This window comes from Vombatus ursinus, unplaced genomic scaffold (genome assembly GCF_900497805.2).
Source record: "Vombatus ursinus unplaced genomic scaffold, bare-nosed wombat genome assembly UNPS02014924.1, whole genome shotgun sequence".
NCBI lineage: Eukaryota > Metazoa > Chordata > Mammalia > Diprotodontia > Vombatidae > Vombatus > Vombatus ursinus.
In genome coordinates, this window is record NW_020954702.1 from 6,876,984 (window position 1) to 6,885,083 (window position 8,100).

Below are 8,100 nucleotides of genomic sequence, written 5' to 3' on the forward strand. Positions count from 1 at the left end.
CCTATCCACTAACATGCAGAAAGATTGCCAAAAAAGCCAGTACAGATACTCTTATGAGGCGAATGACACCTCTTCCCTGCCTAGTTTGCTACCCCATCCCCAGTATCCTTTGAATGATTCAAATGAGACAGGAGTTTTAAAGGATACCTCAGTGTTGAGTGGGATTGAAAGGCCCCTTAGACTACTGGTGTTGAATTTTCCTGTGTAGTTTTACTAGTAGTCCTTGGGGATGACCATCAGTTGCTTTCTTATGAACCCCAAATTTCAGGAGCCACACCCAAAGCTCCTTCCTGGGAATGGTGTCATCTGACTCTGCCCAAGGAGCCAGCTGGTTCTGTGACTCCTCTCCCAATTCTCAGAGTGCCTATTTGCACTGATAGTATTATTTGCCCAAATCACAACTGACTTGACCTCATGCTCATATTTCTTTAATTGACCTATCCAAACCTGTATGGTTTTGTAACAGTGGAGATCCCTACCTAAAATCTGAAGCAATTCTGGTGAGGATCTATGCAAAAGCTATGATCTAATTGAGTTCAGCTGTTTTTAAAGTATGACAGGCTGGTGAGAGGTTGCTACATGGATCCAAAAAATCAAAGTGATTTCCTTTAAGCATTTTACCTTCTTTTCAGTTCTCCATCAAGGAATCAGCCACAATGGGAATTCATCTTTATAGAGCCAGGTTTTAATAACAGTCTCAGCTACTTAAAAGGGACAGAGGGTGGTCCATATAGGAAGTCTCAATAAATATATCTGACTCTATAAAAATAAGTTCTTAAAGAGTTCTTCCAGCATATGAAAGTCATCTGCAGAGAGTATCTCATTGGTTGCATTAGATCTTGCCTGCAGGACTCACTGACCAATGAATCATCAGATTTCTCCTTAAGATTCTCATGCAATCACTCCAGCTCCTTGGTAGAGAAGGCAGCCTGCCCCCTGCTCCCACAGAGCAATGACCCTCCTCCTTAGAAAACTAGAATACAGAGAAAGGACTCACCATATGCAATCAGAAGGGCTCTTACTGCTAGATGCCACTGTGTGGTAGGGGGTATCTGATCACTTTCCCCACCTTAACCACAATGTCAAACATGATGCATCTCATTTCATTCCAATTATCAATTATACCAACACTTAGGGGTCAACTTAACACCGGTACGCTCTCAGCTAAAGTTTGATTTTAGATTGATATGAAACATTTGTAAGATATTGAACAATTAACAATAACAACAACAAAAAAAAAGATTTGGCTTGCCCTAACACAGCAAGGATGTTCTATAAGCATATAGTGGCATGTAGCTTCTATAGAAATGAGCCCTCTCATTTCCATATTGAAATGGATCTATTCCACACAATTCCATACAAATGAGCTTTTTTTGTAACCTTTGGTGACTATGAAGCTCCATCAAGAGAAGCAAAGGCAAATCAGGTTGCTGAGTTAGCTTTATCACCTTTTAGGGAAACTAAACCCTGTTGCAAGGAAATAGAAAAACCCTATTCTTATCACACTGTCCAATAATAAAAAGTCACTCAGATTCCATAAGGCTGTAGTAGTTAAACTTATATCTGGTTACTATTGCTCAATTGTAAAAGACTGTGATACTGTGGGATCCCTAAAACATTAAATATAAAAGACAATATCAGGACAAGTTTCTATCTGAACTATACTGAGCAAGATAATAACAACATAATAATTATAATAGTAAAGATGATGACTAGATGCTTTAAATATATGCCAAGTTTGTATTCACATATTTTATACAAAGTTGAATTACAAAACCTTTGTGCCAAAAAGTGTATGCATATAAAAAATAATTCATCATCAATCCAGTAATAATTGAACAAATTGAATGACTTTTGTCTATAAGGATATATTTATTTATTTATTTATTAATGCTTTTTTTTGGTAAGGCAATTGGGGTTAAGTGACTTGTCCAGGGTCACACAGCCAGTAAGTGTCAAGTGAGGCCAGATTTGAATTCAGGTCTTCCTGACTCCAAAGCCAGAGCTCTATCTACTGTGTCACCTAACTGGCCCTGATACATTTATTTTTTCTGCCTTTCAAATATGTTTGCAGTATCTCTGTGCCTTAATCCATGGTATTTTTGTAGAAGTTCTGTGTAATGCTGAGAAATAAATACGTTCTTTAGCAGTCCCATTTAGAAGATGCCATAAGTCTTTTAGCTTTAGTTTCTCCAATGATTTGTTTCATTCTATGTTTTTCCTTTTTATCTATCTTTCTTTTAGATTTATCAAAAACTAAGAAAGGTATATTTAAACCTCCTGCTAGTACTATGTTATGATGTCTTCTAGTAGTTCAGTAAATGTTTATTTTATCAATTTAGATACTGAGGCATTTGGAACATATTTGGAACATATGTTTAATACTGATGTCAGTTTGTTGTCCATAATTCCTTTCAGAATAATGTAGGTTTCTTGTTTATTCCTTTTTATGTTGTGAATGTTTGTTTTTGCTTTGTCTGATGGAATAATTGCAACTACTGTTTTTCTAGATTAATATAAAGCAAAACTATTTTTTAACAGTCTCTTATTTTAATTTTGTGTATGCCTTCAATTTTTAGATGTGTTTCTTATAAACAACAGATCATGTAGTTTTATTTTCTTATTCCATCTGTCATTCTTTAGATTAGATGTTTAATCCATTCACATTTAAAGTTGTGAAGTAGGTTTACATTTTTTTTTTCAATTTGTCTCTAGCATTGTTTTTCCAAATTAGGATTTTCCCTCTCTTCTTCTAGAAATACGTTATTATGTTTCTTCTGGTATTTTTGTTTAATCTGTTCTTCTCACTACCAAGTTTATTTTTTTACCCCTTTCCCAAGTTTTGCTTAACTTACTTTTAGAAAAAATAAGTATAGCAATAATTAATTATATTACAATTAATATGTTTGATTTTGATTCATAATGTATATTAATGCATTATTATAACTATAATCATCATTGATAAATATTAATAAATGATTTATTTTTCTAGTTATTTAATTCTTCCCCTCATTTTCTCCCCTCTCCATTAAGTAGGCAAGCAAAATTCTCTTTCTTCTTTTTCCCTTCAACTAATTTTATGGATTAGTTAAATTTTTTTTCTGTGGCTTTTTTAAAGAAAGAAACTTCCTGTATTTTAGCGATATAATACCTTTATTTATATGCTGCAAAATCTTTAGCTCAGGTGCACATTCGTAGATTGTATATAAAATACATCCAAGTCTGGTAATAATGTTAGAGCATTTGATATATTTCATAGAAGCTGTTTTTCAGTCATGCCTGACTCTTCATGACCCCATTTGGAGCTTTCTTGGCAAGGATACTGGAGTGGTTTGCCATTTTCTTTTGCAACTCATTTTACATGCGAGGGAACTGAGGCAAACAGAGTTAAATGACTTGCCCAGGTTCACACAGCTAGTAAGTGTCTGAGGCCAGATTTGAACTAAGGAAGATGAGTTTTCATGACTCCAGGCCTGATGCTCTATCTACTATGCCACTTAGCTGACCATTTATATAGAAACCTAGGAATAATACATTAATTTTGTAAATAATTGCTACAAATTCATGTATTTTCTAGGGAGACAGTTTACACTCCTTATGGCTCTTTCTAGCCTTAAACCCAATAGAGACTTCCCAAGATAAAACTGAGAATGGCCTCTAAGGTAATGAAGAAATCATAGTGAAGCATCATATTAATCACTGAATTTACATGGATAAAGTCAAGTAAGGCTCCTCCACATAATATCAAATAACTCTTTAACTTGTGGAATTTCACCAGTAATATAAAATGCCAGTTGGACTCACTAAGTTTGAAATTCTTAAAATGTTCAGAAGAAGGATAGAGACTGAAGACTTTGGATTTGAATGTGGAGGTCAAAAAGACTAAACGTATAAAAATAAGACCAATACTCTTCAGGGAAAAGTCATCAAACAAAAAGGTATGAATAAAAAGCTATGACTGAATACATTAAGAGATTTACTGGATTCTTGAAATGAAAATGTGAAAGAGAAGAACGTTTTAAAGCCAATTGACATTTATGCAATACCAGAATAAATGCAATATCAGAATAAGTATATATTTGAAGACTGCAGAACTTATGGACCTTATGGACCATAAGAACCTATGGACCTAACAAAAATATAGGTCCCATCACCCCAAAGCAGCCACATTAAGATAGTATTTTCTCTTCAAAAAGGAAAAAGAGTATCACTGGGGGAGGGGGAAGGAGGAAAAGAAGATCTTTTTTGTTTTTCCTCTACTTCTCTTACTTGCTTTTCAAAATTCTTTTTGAGCACTTCCATGGTCTGAGACCAATTCATATTTTTCTTGGAGGCTTTGGATGTAGGAGCTTTGATTTTGTTGTCTTCTTCTGGGTGGATGTTTTGATCTTCCTTGTTACCAGAGTTTCTATAGTCTGAGGTTTTTTTTTTCCCCCACTGTTTGTTCATTTCCCCAGTCAATTATTTGACTTTTTAAATCACTGCTAAGGTAGGGCTGTGCTTCCAGTATGTAGGGCATACTGTCCCACGCTTTAGGGGTTTTGTGCAGGTGTTTTCAGGGACCTGTAAGTTTTCAATTCATCCAAGGTGGTATGATCTAAGGAGAGGTGTTTGCTCCTCTCCTAACCTGTGCTCTGGTCTGTGAGTGACAACAAGCACTCTTTTCTGCCCTGGAATTGTGAGTAGCGCTTGCTCTCCCCTGCTGCCACAAGCTTTGCTATGTCAGCGCTCCTCCTCTCCCCAGGACTGCCACCCAGGACTGTCACTCAGATCCAAGTCTAGGCAAAGCAACAGAATCCTGCCTCAGCACCAGCAAAGAGACCCCTGTAATCTTCTTCTGATCAGTTGTTCAATCTCCTTACTTTCTGTGGGCTGAAAGTTCTGAAAGCAGCTATTGCTGCCCTGCTGCTGCCACCACTACTGCTGCTGCTGGTGCCAGGACTGAAATGTGCTCATTTTTCACCCAGGTCTGACAGACCTTTGCTACTGACTTTCTAAGTTGTCACATCAATATGTTTGTGAGTTGAGAAGTCTGGAAACTGCCACAGCTGCCTGTTCTGGGTTTGCTAGGGCCCAGTCACTGGACTGCACTCCTTTCCCAGCCTGGTGCAACAGACTTTTCCTATTGACCTTCTAGGTTGTCTTGAGCTGGAAATTTGTTTCACTCTGTCTTTTTGTGGGTTCTGCTGCTCTAGAATTTATTTAGAGTAATTTTTTACAGGTATTTGGAGGGGTTTGGAGGGAGAGCTCAAATGAGTCCCTGTCTTTACTCTGCCATCTTGGCTCCACCCCAAATTTAACTATTTTAAAAAAACACTATATAACTGTGACCACAACATAATATAACAACTATATAACTATTGTTAAGATTAGAGAGGAAGTAACTGTCTTTGCTTTGCTCATATAAGTTCAAAGTCACTGTTGTTTTAGATGAAAATAATGATATCTAATAGGAACTAAAGGAAATGACTATTTGAAGAAATATTAATTTGATCAAAGAAAGACTTTTCCCTCCCACTTTTTTTTAATAGTTGCAATCAATTTATTAAAAGAGATGATTAGTTAGGCAACTGCAATGGTGACTTCAACATCTATACCTGGTTCAATGCTGATAGAAGTGATCTATTTAACAATTTCAGAAGGACTATGCAAATCAATAAGGTGTTTGTGGATTCTCATCTAGAACCAATCCCAAGTCTTTGAACCTTCACCGCAAGGAGTTTTTCTAGTTGTGGTTTGAAGTGTCTTGGTGGGCATTCCAACAGTTCCCTTTACTTTCAAGTTCTTTTCTTTGGCTCCTCTAATTAGGTTAGCACACACTTTCTTGAGGGATTTCACATTGCGACTGGTGAGGGTGATCTGGATCCGGTGAATGGACACTTCGGGCTCCACAAGGGTCTTGCCAGTGTCTTTGAATGCCATGGCATGGAGCCACTTCCTGACCGACTTATTCCTTTGGTGAGTCAGGAGGAGGAGAGGCAGCAATTCTCCCTATCACTTTTAACATTCTCTTGGAAGGATACCATGTCCTATAGACTTATGATCTAATCCACGGGTGGGAAACCTGTGTTCTCAAGGGCATATGTAGCCATCTAGGTCCTTGGGTGTGGCCTTTTGACTGAGTCCAAATTTCCAGACTCTTATCTTATTATTATCCCTCTTATCAAGGGAATTTGTTCTATGAAGTTTGGATTTAGTCAAAGAGCCTCACTTGAGGACCTAGGTAGCCACATGGGGCCTGGAGGCCACAGGTTCCCCACCCTTGATTAGTCATTTCTGTCCTTGTGGTTGCTGTTCAATGAATTCTGAAATCCTACAAAATCTGAGAAGGCACTAATTTGAGAAAGTATATCTCAACAGGCTGATCTAAAATCATCTTCTTTGTCCCACCATAGAAGAGAAAATGAAAACCAATGAAAACACTAGTAACACAACTGCACCCTTCTTTGTTCCATCTTTTACTATGAGATACTTTTTTATTAAAAGAGTTTTAACTTTCTAGAAAAGCCCCTTAACTGATATGAAATGTATCACGGGCAGGTCAGGGGATACTCCCATAGGATAAGGGGGACTATCTTTATTGTAAAACCCTGTAACTAGATGACTACTCAAAATGGCATTTTCCTTTATCAGCAAACTTCTCAGTTGGTTTTTAGTAGGTTTAAGAAACACCTTTTAATCAACAGAGATTATTTTAAGTTGAGGACTGCCAGGCCCTCCTTGGGTAAATGTTATCTAAAACTCTTTAAACAAATATACCTGGGTCTATATAATAAAAATTTAGGTTGATTCTCATCCTTGACACAAATTCTTCTTTTGGCCTGAGAGAAAGAAGACAGAAAACTAGAATGGAGTACAAGGTGTTTTGCACACTGATGATCACTCTGATGCTGGGGCTCAGTGTGATGACCCAGGAAGTCTCTGGTAAGACAAACTTATTTTTTGTGTATTATGCTGAAGCTCCAGAAGTAATAGAGTAGATGCCATAGTTTTGCCACTCTGGAAAAGTGATCCATTCTCCATTTTAAGTTGTAAGATAGGGGCAGGGAGAAGGCAATGTCTCAGATAAAAGGCAAAATACACATGGCATAGAAATGTACATACAATTTCCTGTTAGGACATTTTCCCCCAAATCATTACTGGTAATAGAGTAATCATCATCACCACACCACCACCACTACCACCACTACTACTATTATTACTACTATTAGAATTAAGATGTTTCTGAGAAGATATTTTGTATAGGATACAAAAGGAGCAGTGATAAACCTATTGGCTTGGCTAAGAATTAAATTAAGAGTTATAGCAAGTGCTATATTGTTGAGCCCAGACGGCAAAAGTAGGAACTATGGAGGAAAATAATAAGCAGATAGATTTCAGATTAACATTAAGAAAATCTTCCTGGCAATTAGAGCTCTTCATTGAGATATTAAAAATAAGAGGCTGTATGATCACTTGGTGCTTTTGTAGATGATATTCATGACATGAGTAGGGACTGGACCTGGGGATTCCTGAGATCCCTTCCAACTTAAAGTCTAGGCATCTATGAATGAGTGACTGAGAGATTAGGAAAGATGTTACAGGATTACAGTACAACAAAGTTCCCAGTTTTCAAAATAGAGAATAGAATGGCAAAATTCCAAGAAAATATTAAAGGGATGGCTATTAAACATTAAGGAAAGGAGGAGGTAAGCATTCATTTAAGTATTTACCAAGTGCTATGCACTGTGCTAAGCATTTTTCAATATTATCTCATTTGATCACCACAGCAAGCCTGAAAGGTAAGTGCTATTATCCCCATTGTACAGTAAAGGGAATTTAGGCAGACAGAGGTTAAGTGTTTTGCCCAGGGTCACACAGCTAATAACTGAGACTTAATTTGAATTCAGATCTTCCTGACACTAGGCCTAATACTCAATCCACAGTGCCACCTATCTGCCCCTAGCTGTCATTAAGACAATGAACCAACACTGTTCTTTATCAAGAGCTATGCCAAGCTAACCTCTTTTCCTTTTCTTTTTTGACAAGTATGTCAGTAGAATGCTTTATGTATCTTATCCTCATTTTAGAAAACAATTTGACAAGTTACTCATTATTTGT

General features: G+C 37.0%; 1 pseudogene; it reads right to left on the minus strand.

The window, feature by feature from the left end:
- Positions 1 to 5,562: 5,562 nt before the first annotated feature.
- On the minus strand, positions 5,563 to 5,922 carry LOC114029235 (annotated as a pseudogene).
- Between the last annotated feature and the right edge of the window lie 2,178 nt (positions 5,923 to 8,100).